General features: G+C 42.8%; 1 pseudogene; it reads right to left on the reverse strand.

Moving 5' to 3' along the window:
* Positions 1–14,039, reverse strand: part of LOC129817297 (brain-enriched guanylate kinase-associated protein-like) — a 40,448-nt pseudogene extending 26,409 nt beyond the window's left edge.
* Positions 14,040–17,537: the final 3,498 nt, after the last annotated feature.

The following is a 17,537-nucleotide window of genomic DNA, read 5'->3' on the forward strand; positions in this document are numbered from 1 at the left end:
GATCCTGGGAGGAATTTGAGATCAGCGAAATGTCAAAAACCTGGTGGAACCAATGTCGTAAAAACGACACAAGCAAAAAAACGACACGAGCAAGTGTGCTTACACACCCAAAATGGAAAACAACACACGCACACACACAGAGAGACAACACACACACACACACATACACAGAGAAAACAACACACACACAACGGACGGAAAACAACACACAAACACATGCTGTTCCGAAATCAAAACAGCCTCTGCCCGCAGGCATATAAAACATGTTATGGTGCCAAGCAACCCTACAGGGAATTCTCCATTCTCCTGGAATTTGATTTGTTTCCCCAAAGTTACACTTAAACTGAGATGTAGAACTTTTCTGACAGAGTAACACTGAGTTACAGATTGTAAAAACAGGTCATTTTTTTCAAAAGGAGGACGTGTTATGGTTGACTTTGTCACACATTATGAAAGCAAAAATAATGAATAATTCGTTCAAAAGGCAACATATCGTGGAAAATATTCAATACTTGGACAGACTGAGACAAACAGTTTCGAAAACTGGTTCAAGTCGTACAAAATACAACATACTCAACACATTGTTTGTGACTGTAGCTGAAATGGACAGGGAGGGATTAGGCGCATTGCTCGGCGGCTTGTGTGTTCATGTGTGCGTGCGTGCTTGTGTGCGTGCGCGTGCATGTGCGTGCGCGTGCATGTGCGTGTGTGTGTACTGTATGTTCACGTGTCCACACACAGGATACTGTAGGCCCCAAAAGAAAAGACAGCTTAGGAAAAAGAGGAGGCCTCCATAACAAGTCGTCATCCTAACCCAGGAACAAAGGATGTTCGTCTCTCCATACACATTAAACCTAGTCCAGTACAAAACAGCTATTTCAATGGAAATTCTCCATGGAGCATGATTTCTAATCCAAGTCGAGGCTTAATCTGAGTTTGGGAAACCAGGCCGTTGTTTGAATAACAATACAAAGAAAATAAATGTCAAAAACGAGAGGATCAACATCTCCTTCGCAACCTATGTGTAGGCCTACATTATTAGTGGGCCTACCCTTTCCTCATGTACACCAGCATCCCACAGTTTGAACCAATGTTGACCACCCGTTTAGGGTGGAGGGGAGACAGAGAAAGAGAGACAGAGTGAGAGAGAGAAAGAGAGAGGGAGCGGGGAAGAGTAATGATGGTATTGAGACACAGTAATGCCCCGCAGTGGATCCGTCAATATCTCACATATTATGAGTGAGAGAGAACGAGAGAACGAGAAGATTGAGAGAGAGAAGAGAGAGAGAGAGAGAGCGAGGACCAACCAGTGACAGGTCTGTCTTCTAACGCACTGAGGCATGTTTGAGAAGCTCATTAGCGAATAGCCATCTAGCCCAGTTCAGTCCGTGAGACAGTCTCTACCCAACTCACTAATTCTGCATTCAACACTGCATAGCTCCTCACTCCTACAAACCATGACAGGGCCATAGGGCCATCTCTCGATAAAATGTACATCTACTACGTCCGGCTGAGGCCAAAATACATACAGGAAATTAGAGACAGAATGAGGACACACAGTGGAGAGATTTCAACACGTTTCATACTTTTTTGGCTGGGAGACTGGGGTCACTGGCACGGTAGCACTGAGTGAGGCACTCTGGGGGTTGGAGTCAAATCTGTCTACTTTTTTCCCCTTTGCCCTGCTACTCTGTCTCTCAAACAGTGATTTGTGAGATGATAGGAACAAATGGTATGTCATGGAATGAAGGGTACCGTAACAGTTCTGTGCAGGTTGATGTTTATTGTTATGAGTCTTGTCTTGGAGGCATAACTGAGTGATTTCCCATTAGATAGGCCAGCTGCAAAGAAAACATTAGCTATTTATGGTCTTAATGTGAGGTTAGGGTTAGGTATTAGGGTTAGCAGTGTGATTAAGGTTAGGGATAGGTTCAAAATCAGATTTTGTAACTTTGTGGCTGTGCCAGCGAGTGACCAGTCTGTAGAGCTGCCTCCAGAACAACATTAATGATGAAAAATACTAACCTGTGATTTCTGTGGGTTTATTTCAATCCTGCCCACATGCCCAAACCTGGCAGCACCCAAGTAATCATCAATTCGGAGCGCAGGTGCACGAGACCTGATCGTAATGCCAATGCTCAATTTGGTTTGACATTCGATATCTCTATGGGGGGTAGTTAGGGACCATCAGTAAATTACACAATGTACATGGGACAATATTTACAAATTCCAATCACTTAAAAACCTCAAACACAGTAACTACAAGGTCCGGACCTTATAATCGTAAAAATATATATATTTTCTACACACTAAAGAAAATCTACTACTTACATAAGAATTATATTTATTTTAAGTAAATGGGAATACCTAGTCAGTTGTACAACAGAATGCATTCAACTGAAATGCATCTCGCACATTTAAACCGACCCCTCTGAATCAGAGAGGTGCAGCGGGCTGCCTTGATCAACATCCACATCTTCAGCACCCGGGGAACAGTGGGTTAACTGCCTTGCTCAGGGGCAGAACAGCAAATTATCACCTTGTCAGCTCGGGGATTTGATCCAGCAACCTTGCAGTTAATGGCCCAACACTCTAACCACTAGGCTACCTGGTTAGTCAGGTTGGATGGGTGGGCATATAACACAAATATCCAGCAATTTGTAACATATCATATGTTTGCAAATTCGTAACATATTGTACGAATTGTAATTTGTAACATATCATACAAAATGGATGATAGACTTCCACTAATTAATACATATCAGACCAAACGTAACATATCATACTAATTGGAGTGTCCCGGATTTACTTTTACTATGTTACGTCTACCCCAGTGTGCAGGTTGTTTTAGCAGCACATCCACCCCTCTCTCAAACGGCTAACTCCGCCCTCTCGTGGCTCAGGCTGAGGGCCTGAGACATGAAATGATCTACCCCAGCTCGGAGGAGGCTCAAGTAGGTAACTAGAGATGCTGCTGACAGTGTTTTGTGAGATGCTGGACAAAAGGCCATTTTGAAACCGTCCTGAGACTCCTGACATGTCTACAGACATCCCCAAACAAACAGAAACACAAGTCTCAAAGAATGGGCGCACAACTGGTAAATAGTCGTTTATAGCTACAGTCAGTCAGGTGACTAGCTACTGGCAGAGACTTCTATTGCAGTAACGTTGAAGGACTCTGGGTAGTATTACTTAGCCAGCTAATTGTATGTGGAGGTGTATTTTACAACTGTTTAATAAATTCAATCAATCAACCAATATAATATTGCAGTAAGAAGCTAATGTTAAACTATATGCAGTCATTGCGTTAAACAGAGCCTACCTCAGCAGGAGGGGAAAAAATAAGCTATTAAATTCTCATAATACATTTTGAATTCCAGAGAGTAGGCTACTGGTGAGACAGTGGTGAGGCTGAGGCAGGCTGCAATGCATGCAGGAGGAAGCAGAGGAGACAAAGAGAGAGGAAAGAGAGAGAGAGAGAGAGAGAGAGAGAGAGAGAGAGAGAGAGAGAGAGAGAGAGAGAGAGAGAGAGAGAGAGAGAGAGAGAGAGAGAGAGAGAGAGAGAGAGAGAGAGAGAGAGAGAGACAGAAAGAGAGGAAGAGATAGTGAGAAAGCAAGCAGGGAGATGGTCACTAACAGTTACCCCAGCCACAAAGTCCTAGTTATGGCTAAACCCCACCTATTTTTACAATTCCTCTTTTTGAGATCGGATTTTAAACCTAACCTTAACAACGCTGCAAGCCTTTTTCCTAACCCTAACCTTAATTGAAGACCAAAAAGCACAATTTTGTTTTCATGAATTTTTTCGATTTATAGCCAATGTTGACTTTGTGGTTGTGGTAACTAGTGACAACCGCAACCCTGAGAAAATCTGTACTATTCTTATCAAAAAAGTTAGGAAGTTAATAAAATAATATATGATTCAATATGAACATCTCCACATGGTCTATCTTCCCTATAGGTCTACATTAAAATGCAATCAACATGCAAACAACCATACAGTTCTAAAAATGTCAAATCAGGAAGTGCAGCCCTTTAAAGATAGGGGGGAAGAAAGAGGGGGTAAGGCCACAATCCCTGCTCCTGATTATGAAATGTTTCTTTATGTCAATCATGTGTTGTGAAGCCAAAGACGAGAATAGAGTATAACTTTATCGTCCAATGTAATGTAGATGTGGCACTTGTGATGTTGTACTGTATAATTAAAGTGCCAAACAGTTAGCGGCTAACACCGGTCACAGAGGTGACGATAATCAATACTGTTGGGCTGTTGGTGAAACAGTCCATCAAATGAATTTACCCTCCTTGGTGTTTTGAAAAGCAATTTAACCTCGTAAATCTTAAAAATCTTTACACAGTATATTATAGCCTAGGTATATAGAACTACGTGTTGCAGCAAATCAACCAAAACGAAAGAGAAAACTAGCTGATCGTAGATGGAAATGTAATGAAGATGTTGCATTAAAAACTATATAATTGAGGGAGGAACAATAACATTTTAGAGAGGTAATCAAATTTACCAGGACTAATTTAATAACATGAGAGGGGTATGAGAGGTTTATAAGGAATGTTCGTAGGACAAGAATACTTTTAGCTAGGTATCACTATCAATCAATTCATTAAATGTATTTTTCACAAAAGTGCTTTACAGATACAGAGCCAGAACCCCAAAGAGCAAGCAGTGGTTGGGAAAAACTCCCTAGGATGCAGGAACCTGGGAAGAAACCTAGAGAGGAACCAGGCTATATAGCTCTTGTTCTCCCTCTAAATGACAGTGCACTGAATAAAATGATTTGTGGCTTCCCTGAAACCACAAAAGACTTCCCAGAACAATATTAGAATATCAGAGTGCTAAAACACCACTGACACATCCTAGTTCACACAACAAACCTTTAAGCACCTTATTAGCAAACCTTTTAGCCAAGCCTTTTCTCTCGCTTTCAGAGGAGGACAGTAGGATGTGTCTGTTGTGTATTGTTTAAATACAATATACGCCACTTCTTATTTGACATGTTCACTGTATTGAACAATAAGCCAGAAAAACAATCGGTGGTATAACTGTACCAGTGTAAATGCATATAAGTGAAGCTACATGCTCTAATGAGGCATTCTAATAGTATCCTTAGCAAATCACGAACTGTATGATCATTGCAAATGCTTCTCAAGCTCTAAGCTACACCGATGTGAAGCAAACTGAAACTGCGCAAACGTACAGTACCAATAAATGACACACAGACGGACACACACACCATGCCAACCCCAAATCCCAAATCAAAGACGTTCCCTCCGTTGAAGAAGCAGTACCTTCCGCTGGTGCTCACACAGAGCCTCATTGTGAATCGCTGGTGCTGGTGATGATGACACAGAAACCTGGCTGCCTGCTGCCTTCTGCCTCCGCTCCTCGCTGTATGTGTGAGGGGAGCTGTGCTGAGGGTTTGTGTGTGTGTGTGTGTGTGTGTGTGTGTGTGTGTGTGTGTGTGTGTGTGTGTGTGTGTGTGTGTGTGTGTGTGTGTGTGTGTGTGTGTGTGTGTGTGTGTGTGTGTGTGTGTGTGTGTGTGTGTGTGTGTGTGTGTGTGTGTGTGTATATTTGTGTGTGTGTGTGTGTGTGTGTGCTAGGGCTTCTGGTGAAAGCCCTGCTTTGTGATCCAGAGCTGGCTTACTCAACTCCGATAAGCGTGGAGAAACCCCCAGTTGCGGAGGAGAGTAGAAGTGGAGAGAGGGAGGAGAAAGAGAGATAAAATAGAGGGATGGAGAGAGAGGGAGAGAAAGAGAGAGAGAGAGAGAGAATAGAGGGATAGAGAAAGGAGAGAGAGATGGAGGTAATATAAAGTGATAGACTAAATGAGAGAGATGAGAGAAAAATAGTCAAATATAGAAAGAAAGATAGAGAGGGAGAGAGAGAGAGAGAGAGGGAGGGAGACAGAGAGAGACGGATCTGAGGGGGCTGCTTCGTGCTTCGCAGGCAGGAATAGAGGCAGGCAGGGAAGAACAGAGAAAGAGAGCGTCATTTTACCTTATAGTGTTCATCTGCTCATCAGGAACCTACAAGGAAATCACAGGAGATTAGATGAACGGACGAGTCCATTGGCCCCGTAGACTACTGCCAAAAGCATTGCTAGTCGCAGTTGAGTAGCAACACACTCAATCACACACACATTTCATTTCACACTCGCACTCTCCGTTTCCATCTCTGCTTTCTCGCCCTCACTCACTCCCGCTCTCTCTCTTTGGTTTCTAAATTCTCTCTCTCTCCTTTCCTCTCTCTCTCTCCTTCTCGCTATCACTCATGCAGAGAGCACGTCAGGCTATATCTGCATTTAGCAAAGGTGTGAAGAGAACAATCCTGTCATATTAAGAGGGAGCGAGAGAGAGAACGAGAGAGAGAGACTGCAGATACATAGCAACCCCCCCCCCCCCCCCCCCCCCAACAGACACTGGCATTGACTCAATATCTGTAATGAGCTGAAGGGAAAAGAGAGAGAGCGAACAAAGATATAAAGAAAGAGAGGGGGGAGAGAGAGAGGAAAGAGGGAGAGAGAGAGGTGGAGGGAAACAGGTGGCCCCATCTGTTGAATTTCACATGTTATGTCACCAGGCGGTGGGGAGGAATGAAACTCTCATCTCCACTGCAAGCTGGTTGGATTCTCTAGGGGGGAACCCCCCACCCCACTCTCTCTTTCTCTCTCTTTTTCTTTCTCATCTCCATCCGCCCCTCTCTCTCCCTCTTTCTCTCCCTCCCCCCTCTCTCTCTTTCCGTAAATATCTCTCTTTCTCCTCTTTCCCTCTCCCCCTGTCTCTCTCTCTCCCCTCTTCCCTCTCTCAATCTCTCTCTCTTTCTCTCTATCTCTCACCCCTTATACATTATGTAACAGGTGAGATCATGCTATACAAGGAATTTTCATCTCCATTCAGATTTAGAGTTCAGTGCTAACCAAGTGGCAGGGACATTCAGCGATATATTATTGAGCTATCTCATGAATAATAGTAGAACTTCAATGTCTATTGTTTTCAATGAGGAAAAAATATAGTTTAATATACCACGTAATAAAAACTAGGGTGTATTCATTGAAATATACTGAACTAGACAGTTCACACAATAATATTTATAATGTAGCTATATATGTATCTAATCGAACAGAAAGAGTGGGAGGCCCCGGTGCACAACTAAGCAAGAGGACAAGTACATTAGACTGTCTAGTTTGAGAAACAGGCGCCTCACAAGTCCTCAACTGGCAGCTTCATTAAATAGTACCCACAAAACACCAGTCTCAATATCAACAGTGAAGAGGTGACTCCGGGATGCTGGTCTACTAGACAGAGTTGCAAAGAAAAAGCCATATCTCAGACTGGCCAATAAAAAAAGATTAAGAGGGGCAAGAAAACACAGACACTGGACAGAGGAACTCTGAAATTTCTAAAACAAGGACATTTCTAAGTGACGCCAAACTTTTGAACGGTAGTGTATTTCTATTCACAGTACCAGTCAAAAGTTTGGACACACCTACTAATTCAAAGGTTTTTCTTTATTTTTACTATTTTCTACATTGTAGAATAATAGCAAAGACATCAATACCATGAAATAACACATATGGAATCATGTAGTAACCAAAGAGGTGGTAATCAAATGAAAATATATTTTATATTTGAGATTCTTCAAAGTAGCCACCCTGTGCCTTGATGACAGCTTTGCATTCTCACAACCAGCTTCATGAGGTTGTCACCTGGAATGCAATTCAATTAACAGGTGTGTCTTGTTAAAAGATAATTTGTGGAATTTCTTTGTTTCTTAATGCGTTTGAACCAATCAGTTGGGTTGTGACAAGGAAGGGGTGGTATACAGAGTTAACCCTATTTGGTAAAATAAGTTCATATTATGGCAAGAACAGCTCAAATCAGCAAAGAGAAATGACAGTCCATCATTACTTTAAGACATGAATGGCAGGCAAAACGAAAAATGTCAAGAACTTTGAACGTTTCTTTAAGTGCAGTCGCAAAAACCATAAAGCGCTATGATGAAATTGGCTCTCTTGAGGACTGCCACTGGAAAGGAAGACCTAGAGTTACCTCTGCTGCAGAGGATAAGTTAATTTGCTTTACCAGCCTCAGAAATTGCAGCCCAAATAATTGCTTCACAGAGTTCTATGAACAAACACATCTCAACATCAACTGTTCAGAGGAGACTGATGGGAATCAGGCTTTCATGGTCGAATTGCTGCAAAGAAACCACTACTAAAGGACACCAATAAGTAGAAGATCCTATCTTCTGCCAAGAAACCTAAGCAATGGACATTAGACAGGTGGAAATCTATCCTTTGGGTCTGGTGAGTCTAAATTTCAGATTTTTGGTTCCAATTGCCGTGTCTTTGTGAGACGCAGAGTAGGTGAACGAATGATCTCCGCATTTGTGGTTCCCACTGTGAAGCATGAAGGAGGAGTTGTGATGGTGTGGGGGTGCTTTGCAGGTGATATTGTCTGTGATTTATTTTGAATGCGAAAATATTCACCCCCCTTGGCACTTTTCCTATTTTGTTGCCTTACAACCTGAAATTAAAATAGATTTTTGGGGTGTTTGTATCATTTGATTTACACAACATGCCTACCACTTTGAAGATGCTAAATAAAAAGAATTGTGAAACAAACAAGATATAAGACAAAAAAACTGAAAACTTGAGCGTGCATAACTATTCACCCGTCCCCGTCCCCGTCCCCGTCCCCGTCCCCGTCCCCGTCCCCGTCCCCGTCCCCGTCCCCGTCCCCGTCCCCGTCCCCCCAAAGTAAATACTTTGTAGAGCTACCTTTTGCAGCAATTACAGCTGCAAGACTCTTGGGGTATGTCTCTATAAGCTTGGCACATCTAGCCACTGGGATTTTGCCTATTCGCCAAGGCAAAACTGCTCCAGCTCCTTCAAGCTGGATGGGTTCCGCTGGTGTACAGCTATTTTTAAGTCATACCACAGATTCTCAATTGGACTGAGGTCTGGGCTTTGACTAGGCCATTCCACGACATTTAAATGTTTCCCCTTAAACCACCCGAGTGTTGCTTTTGCATATTGCTTAGTGTCATTGTCCTGCTGGAAGGTGAACCTCTGTCCCAGTCTCAAATCTCTGGATGACTGAAACAGGTTTCCCTCAAGAATGTCCCTGTATTTAGCACCATCCATCATTCTTTCAATTCTGACCAGTTTTCCAGTCCCTGCAGATAAAAAACATCCCCACAGCATGATGCTGCCACCACCATGCTTCTGTGGGGATGTTGTTCTCGGGGTGATGAGAGGTGTAGGATTTGCACCAGACATAGCATTTCCCTTGATGGCCAAAAAACTAAATTTTAGTCTCATCTGACCAGAGTACCTTCTTCCATATGTTTGGGGAGTCTCCCACATGCCTTTTGGCGGACACTAAACATGTTTGTTTATTGTTTTCTTTAAGCAATGTCTTTTTTCTTGCCACTCTTCCGTAAAGCCCAGCTCTGTGGAGTGTACGGCTTAAAGTGGTCCTAAGGACAGATGCTCCTATTTCCGCTGTGGAGCTTTGCAGCTCCTTCAGGATTATCTTTGGTCTCTTTGTTTTGGTGGGCGGCCCTCTCTCGGCAGGTTTGTTGTGGTGCATTTTTTAATAAAGGATTTAATGGTGCTCCGTGGGATGTTCAACGTTTCTGATATTTTTTTATAACCCACCCCCGATCTGTACTTCTCCACAACTTTGTCCCTGACCTGTTTGGAGAGCTCATTGGTCTTCATGGTGCCGCTTGCTTGGTGCTGCCCCTTGCTTAGTGGTGTTGCAGACTCTGGGGCCTTTTAGAACAGGTGTATATATACTGCGATCATGTGACAGATCATGTGACACTTAGATTGCACACAGGTGGACTTCATTTAACTAATTAAGTGACTTCGTAATTGGTTGCACCAGATCTTATTTAGGGGCTTCATAGCAAAGGGGGTGAATACATATGCACGCACCACTTTTCTGTATTTTATTTTTTAGAATAATTTGAAATAAGTAATGTTTTTCATTTCCCTTCACCAATTTGGACTATATTGTGTATGTCCATTACATGAAATCCAAATAAAAATCCATCTAAATTACAGGTTGTAATGCAACAAAATAGGAAAAACGGCAAGGGGGATGAATACTTTTGCAAGGCACTGTAGCATAGCACTCTGCAGCGATACACCATCCCATCTGGTTTGCTCTTAGTAGGACTATTATTTGTTTTTCAACAGGACAATGACCCAACACACCTCCAGGCTGTGTAAGGGCTCTTTGACCAAGAAGGTGAATGATGGAGTGCTGCATCAGATGACCTGGCCTCCACAATCACCCGACCTCAACCAAATTGAGATGGTTTGGAATGAGTTGAACCACAGAGTGAAGGAAAAACAGCCAACAAGTGCTCAGAATATGTGGGAACTCCTTTAATTAAGACAGTTGGAAAATAATTCCAGATGAAGCTGGTTGAGAGAAGGTCAAGAGCATGCAAAGCTGTCATCAAGGCAAAGGGTGACTACTTTGAAGAATCTCAAATATAACATATATATTTGATTTGTTTAACAATTGTTTGGTTACTTCATGATTCCACATGTGTTATTTCATAGTTTTGATGTCTTCACTATGTCATAACTCTCCAGAATAGTCACAGACACGACAACTATTATTCTACAATGTTGAAAATAGTGAAAATAAAGAAAAAACATTGAATGAGTAGAGGTGTGTCCAAACTTTTGACTGGTACTGTATGTGTAATATATCTGTTTGATTACTGTAATAAAATGAAAAACACATTTATTGTGTTGTGCAGTCAAAAAAAGTAGTGATAATGTAAAAAACACATAGTTAAGGAATTCAGTGGTTATTTCACAGGAAGTGTGATGAGAGCAGAAGGCCATGTGCATGTCATGATGGGACTGTGATGGATGTGACAGCACTGCTCTCAACCAGCACCATGTATTGTACAAGGGCTCCTGTGAAATACTACTGAGAGAGAAATAAACTTCACAGCTACACACACACACACACACACAAACAAGCTCACATACACACTTGTCTCAGCCCCCTCACCGCCCACCTTTTTTCAAGCAGTTGCTAAGGTGACGGCAAAGACTGAAATTTAATCAGACAGTAAATTGGGCAATGTTATTTTCTCTTTCATTATTGAATGTCTGTGATACCTATGGTGAGATGATGTGTCAGACGTATTTAGGCTTTTGAAAACCTTGAAAGTAAATGTCATATGATCCTTACTGCATAAAGGCAGAATGAGACATTGAATATTTCCCTTGTTGCCAATGAAACCTATATTAAAACTTAAAACAATTCTGATTTACAATGCACCTAGCAACAGCAGCAATATCTGTTGTAATCTCTCGTGGACAGATGCAAGTAACATAAAAAAGTAGCAGCATCTGTCAAAAGACTGTGGGATGCAACAACTAACAAAGACCTTTGTTCCATTACGGTGATTTTTCTTCACTGATTATTAGGAAAAATCACAATTTCTCAGGTGCATGCAACTTTCACATTTTGGAAGGGGAGGGGACATTTGGCTCACAGGGAGAATCTTAATCGCACACTGCGCTCCTCTTTCTCGAAGCACATTGGATGAGAAAGGCAGAGGTCCTGCCTCTCTGAACTTCTGCTCCAATGGGGTTTAAGAAGGAGGCAAGGAGAGAGGACATGAGGAGTTTGCAGTTGAGATTCTCCCAGAGACTTGCTGGTCTCTTTAGTATGAACTCTAACCCGTCTCTCCCCAGAACTTAATCAAGTATCTGGCGCAATTACGCAAGATTTTCGTTCTGGTGTCCAACTCGATAACTGTTGGATAACATATATTAATATTTTGATGTCATATTCGTTATCCACAAATAATGTCAGAATGATGTTTTATTATACAATATAACACTTGAGAGTTGCATAGATGTCAGAAATCAGACGGACAGAATGGTGGACAACTCTGTTCGGCTACACAACTCATCGCTCATACACCCTACAGCAGGTGTCGGCAATAGGCTAAACCCGGCCCACATGTGGGTGGGGGGGTTGTCGTTTTTGGTCAAGAAAGATATGTTTAATTTCGGAAATCTCTTCCCAAGTATTCCCACAAATTAAGCGACATGTGGATCTTGTCTCATTGTAATCAAGATATGAAATGTTTGTGATTTTCCAGTATAATCTCTTTTTGGGCTTAGTTGTGGTCAATTTGCAGTGTACAAATTATTATAATTATGTTCTGGCCCTCCGACCATTCGCGGCGACAAAAATTGGCACGCGGCTAGTCGCCTACCCCTGCCCTCCAAGGTAACAAACAGTACAGAGAAAAGCCATTATTGTTAACTTGCTGATATTGAATAGTCTGGACAGGGAAAGCCAGAGCGGAAGCTGCAAATGCATGACATTCCATATTGATTTAGTGATTGGCAAGCTTTTTGGTTGACTTGGTATAATGGCTATAGAGAGATGTGCATAAATTCTAGTGTTCTAGGTCTATTTTTATGATACTAGCTATGCCTCGGTTTAGGGTCAAAGTATCTTTGAGGAGGCCACCATTTGTTGTTGTTAGAGTATATATCTGCCTGTTTAAGTTAGTTCTATGTTTAAATGAGTTATACCTGCAAGTACGCATTTCATTGCACTTTGTACACCATGTACAGTATATCATGTGTATGTGACGAATAAACAATCTTGAATTTGAATTTGTGAGTATGTGCAAACCCATTCCTTCCTAGATTACATGCTACATGCTGAGATAAGCAATAATAATAGCCATTTATCTGAAGCTTTTATCTAAACAGTCATTTTAGATAAATGACACACGTTTCCATATGTATGGTCCCAGCAGGAATCTTACCCACAATCCTTTGTCCCGTATGGCTCAGTTGGTAGACCACGGGGGTGAGTATTAAAATGTATGCACTGACTAAGATAGGAGCGTCTGCTGAATTTTTTAAGTGATAATGTAAATCCTGGACCTTGCAAGCACAGTGCTCTACCAACGGAATCACTAATGATAGATGCCATACATAGTGATGTTGGAAAATGTGTGATTGACAAGATTGTAATATGGTTGACTAGTTTGTGTGAGGAATCTGGTTAGTGCTATCTGTAATGAAATGCACATGCAAATACAGTGTTATGTGATTGGTTCTTAGCCGTCTATGGTTAACATGGCAAAAGCTTCTAGGTCTAGGATAAGACACAAACCGTCATGGTCCATTATCTACTATGGTTTGTAGCGATGAATAGAGTTTGAGTTCATGAATTACTTCTCATTTCACATTGCAGTTAATCAGTCAAATAAAAGCATGTACAGTCCATTCATCAAATACAGTAGATGAATCACGTGAGATATACATATTTTGTCATTTTTCCCGACCCAAGTAAACTGTAGCAGTATACACATAACTTTGCCAGTGCATGTCATTTGAAATACTAGACTTTATCTGTTTTCGACATGATTTCGTTGAAGATAATCTGAAATGATTGTGCATCAGGCTTTTTGAAAATTTGTTTATTGGCTTTTGCTAATGTCACAGATTATTCTATGCGCTATTGCGCAATCACAGTAATGTATTGATCGTGCTCAGAAGAAAAGAATGATGGGTATAAAAAAAAGTCACACCACACCAGTGTAAGATTAAGAAACAGAACGATTTGTCACTCACCATGCCGATCCCTCTGGGTAGAGAGAAGGATCGGTAGGGGTATCTCATCACCAGTCCCTCATCCCACAAAACTGGACTTGGACTCCTTATTCTTCCCAAAGTTTTCTGCCGCAATTCTGGAGGAGCTGCTGTTCCTACCACACCCATTTTCCTCTCCCTCTCCAGAGTTGACAATGTGTTCTCCTTCTTGATCTTAATGTCCTTCAGCTCATCCTCCCTCCGGACACTGTCAATGTCCGTCTCCAGGTAAGCTTTCCCCACAGGCATTTCTATGGGACCCTGCTCCTCCTGCATCCTGCCCCGCTGCAGTGACGCTGAGCAGGGCAGACTGCTCCTCCACCGGTACTCCACTTGGATCACGTCGTCTCCCGACCCTGTGGTGGTGCTGGGGCAGTTTCTGGGGCTGAGGGAGCTGGATCTCTGGGGAGGAGGGGGAGGCGGTAGTTTCTGGAAGGCCTCCAGGCTGCCTGGGACGAGCACTCTGCCACCGACGTCGTCCAGGAAGTTTGAGAACTTGAGTTTGGCTTTGATCTTTTTCTCCAGCCAACAATAACGTGTTGATCGTATCGCCGCTGTTGCTGCTGCTGCTGGTGGCTGTTGTGGTGTCCTGGCTACTGGAGGTCAGGCTCTGCACAGAACCAGCACTCCTCCCCCTCCCTCTCCCCCACCAGGCTCACCCTCCCAATGCTGCCTGTTCTGCCCCCTCATGCAGCTCCACGAGGCTGCACGGCCCTCCCCGGAGCTCCAGCTGTCTAGGCTGGCGTAGGCCTCACTGCTGCTTATGATTCTGCTAGGGCTGGGGCTGGATGTCAGGCTGCATGGGAAAGACCTGCTGGAACATCAGATTCCTCCAACTAGAAATGCATGAATCCAGGGCAGGAGCCAGAGGTGGTGGAGCCTGGGGATAGCTTGCTCAGCCCAGCCCCCTGAGAGAGCAGGGATGCTGGGGAGGCTGTCCCTGTCCGATCAGCCAGCATGGAGCTTCTCTGCATGGTAACTACTAACTAGATAATTTTGGTAAGTGTTGCAGCACTCCCTCACTCTCTTAATCAGCATTAATGACTGGACCATTGTTCAGTGCACGTCACTGATTTTAAAGTGTTCAGGTCCGATTCTGTCCTGTTCTGCCAGTCAGGTTGACCTAGGACCAGTCTGGTTCGTTAACACCCCAGGAGCAAAGAGTGGCCCCCTACCATGCCAATCTGTTCCAGGACCACCCTAACTCAGATATTAAACTAGGACCCCCTGTGAGGGGTGCCACATTGCCCGTACATGCCAATCTTACAAAATGATCACTGTAGCCTAAATGTGTGGCCCACATACTATAACCCCATCCCCCCTGTAACAGCCAGGCTAAACTGAGAGCTGTGTTAGTTACTACCCCAAAATCCACCCTATAAAAAGGCTGAAACTAGCATAACAGAAAAACTGCAAAAATACAGTTTCCTCTAATTATATCCCACAAAAGCAGCAAGCCAAGCAACCTTGGAATATCTAAGTGTAATATGTTCATAGGAAGTATCAAGCAGTTCAACAGGCCCTGCTCTGAGAGCACAGTCAAAGTCCTTAATTAGACCATCTATAGATAGCATTGGAGCCAATGAGACTTTTTATGCCTTTTCCAGGTCAGTGGCTCCAACAGGGCATTGGTCACAGATAGAAACACATGGCAATTGATGGGGAGAGAGAGAATAATGGGACGCAATGTGAGAGAGGGAGACACTAATGGATAATAATCAAGTAAACAGTTACTTGTATGGCATACAAGCTACAGGCTACCGTGGCCTATATTTTCGCAGTACAAAAAGCACAGATCTGTGCAAACAATACTGTAAACCTTATTATAATCTGGCAGCTTGATTTAATTTTAAACTTTTCTTCTACAAGTGGCATTAGAGGGCGTTATGAGGAGGCGCTGACGCTGTCGTACACATCGATCCAGAGCATCCCAAACATGCTCAATTGGTGACATGTTTGGTGAGTATGTCGGCAATGGAAGAACTAGGACATTTTCAGCCTTATAATGCCGAAACATGGTGTGATGGCGGCGGATGAATAGCACAACAATGGGCCTCAGAATCTCGTAGCAGTAACAGTGCATTCAAATTGCCATCGATAAAACGCAATTGTTTCCATTGTCCGTAGCTTACGCCTGCCCATACCATAACTCCACCGCCACCATAGGCACTCTGTTCACAGCGTTGACATCAGCAAACCGCTCATCCACACATCTGCCGTCTGCCCGTTACAGTTCCTCCGTGATGAGCACACTTCTCCAGGGTGCCAGTGGCCATTGAAGGTGAGCATTTGCCTACTGAAGTCGGTTACCACGCCGAACTGCAGTCAGGTCAAGACCCTGGTGAGGACGACGAGCACGCAGATGATCTTCCCTGAGACAGTTTCTGACAGTTTGGGCAGAAATTCTTCAGTTGTGCAAACCCACAGTTTCATCAGCTGTCCGGGTGGCTGGTCTCAGACTGAAGAAGCTGGACGTGGTGGTCCTGGGTTGGCGTGGTTACATGTGTTCTGCAGTTGTGAGGCCGGTTGGACGTATTGCCAAATTCTTTAAAACGACATTGGAGGCGGCTTATGGTAGAGAAATAAACATTACATGTATGTCCACATGCTACAGCACAAGGTGCACCTGTGTAGTGATCATGCTGTTTAATCAGCTTCTTGATATGCCACACTTGTCAAGTGAGCGGATTATCTTATTATCTAGCCAGCAGCATACCACCCTGCATACCACTGCTGGCTTGCTTCTGAAGCTAAGCAGGGTTGGTCCTGGTCAGTCCCTGGATGGAAGTCCAGATGCTGCTGGAAGTGGTGTTGGAGGGCCAGTAGGAGGCACTCTTTCCTCTGGTCTAAAAAAAAACATCCCAATGCCCCAGGGCAGTGATTGGGGACACTGCCCTGTGTAGGGTGCCGTCTTTCGGATGGGACTTTAAACGGGTGTCCTTACTCTGAGGTCATTAAAGATCCCATGGCACTTATCGTAAGAGTAGGGGTGTTAACCCTGGTGTCCTGGCTAAATTCCCATTCTGGCCCTCACACCATCATGGTCACCTAATAATCCCCAGTTTACAATTGGCTCATTCATCCCCCTCCTCTCCCCTGTAACTATTCCCCAGGTCGTTGCTGCAAATGAGAACGTGTTCTCAGTCAACTTACCTGGTAAAATAACGGTAAAATAAAAAAATAAAAAAATAAATAAATCTTGCCAAAGGAGAAATGCTCACTAACAGGAATGTAAACAAATTTGTGCACAACATTTTTGAGAAATAAGCTTTTGTGCGTATGGAACATTTCTGGGATCTTTTATTTCATCTCATGAAACATGGGACCAACACTTTACATGTTGCGTTTATATTTTTGTTCAGTTTACATAGGGAATTGTTGACATGCTGTCAATTTTTTATTCTCGATTAAATGTTATTTATACTTTTTTTAATGCATTTTTCATACCTTTCTTTAATATTTTAAAGATAGAAAGATGATCGACTATGTGTAAGTCCGGTTTGCGAGTCTCTTAACAAAATTAAATCAAAATATTTAGACTGACATCATCCAGTGTCCCAAAATGTGTGTTTGTGACATGCAAATATGTGCATACTTAAATAAATATAACCTAATTTTCATATTTATTACAATATTTCCGGAAAATGTTTAAATACAAAAAAGTATTACATTTGTGTCCACGTTCAACTGGTAAAAGTTGACTGTGATATGATTAAGAAAAAAACGACTTTTAGGGTGTAGCATTAAATCACACTGCCAGATTATAGTGAGGTTTACGGTACTTTTTGCACAGATCTGCACTTCTTTTGCACCACAAAAATGTCACCCTATTTTCTACTTGTCAATCCCTACCTTTGTAAT

This window comes from Salvelinus fontinalis, chromosome 20 (genome assembly GCF_029448725.1).
Source record: "Salvelinus fontinalis isolate EN_2023a chromosome 20, ASM2944872v1, whole genome shotgun sequence".
In the NCBI taxonomy this organism is placed as follows: domain Eukaryota; kingdom Metazoa; phylum Chordata; class Actinopteri; order Salmoniformes; family Salmonidae; genus Salvelinus; species Salvelinus fontinalis.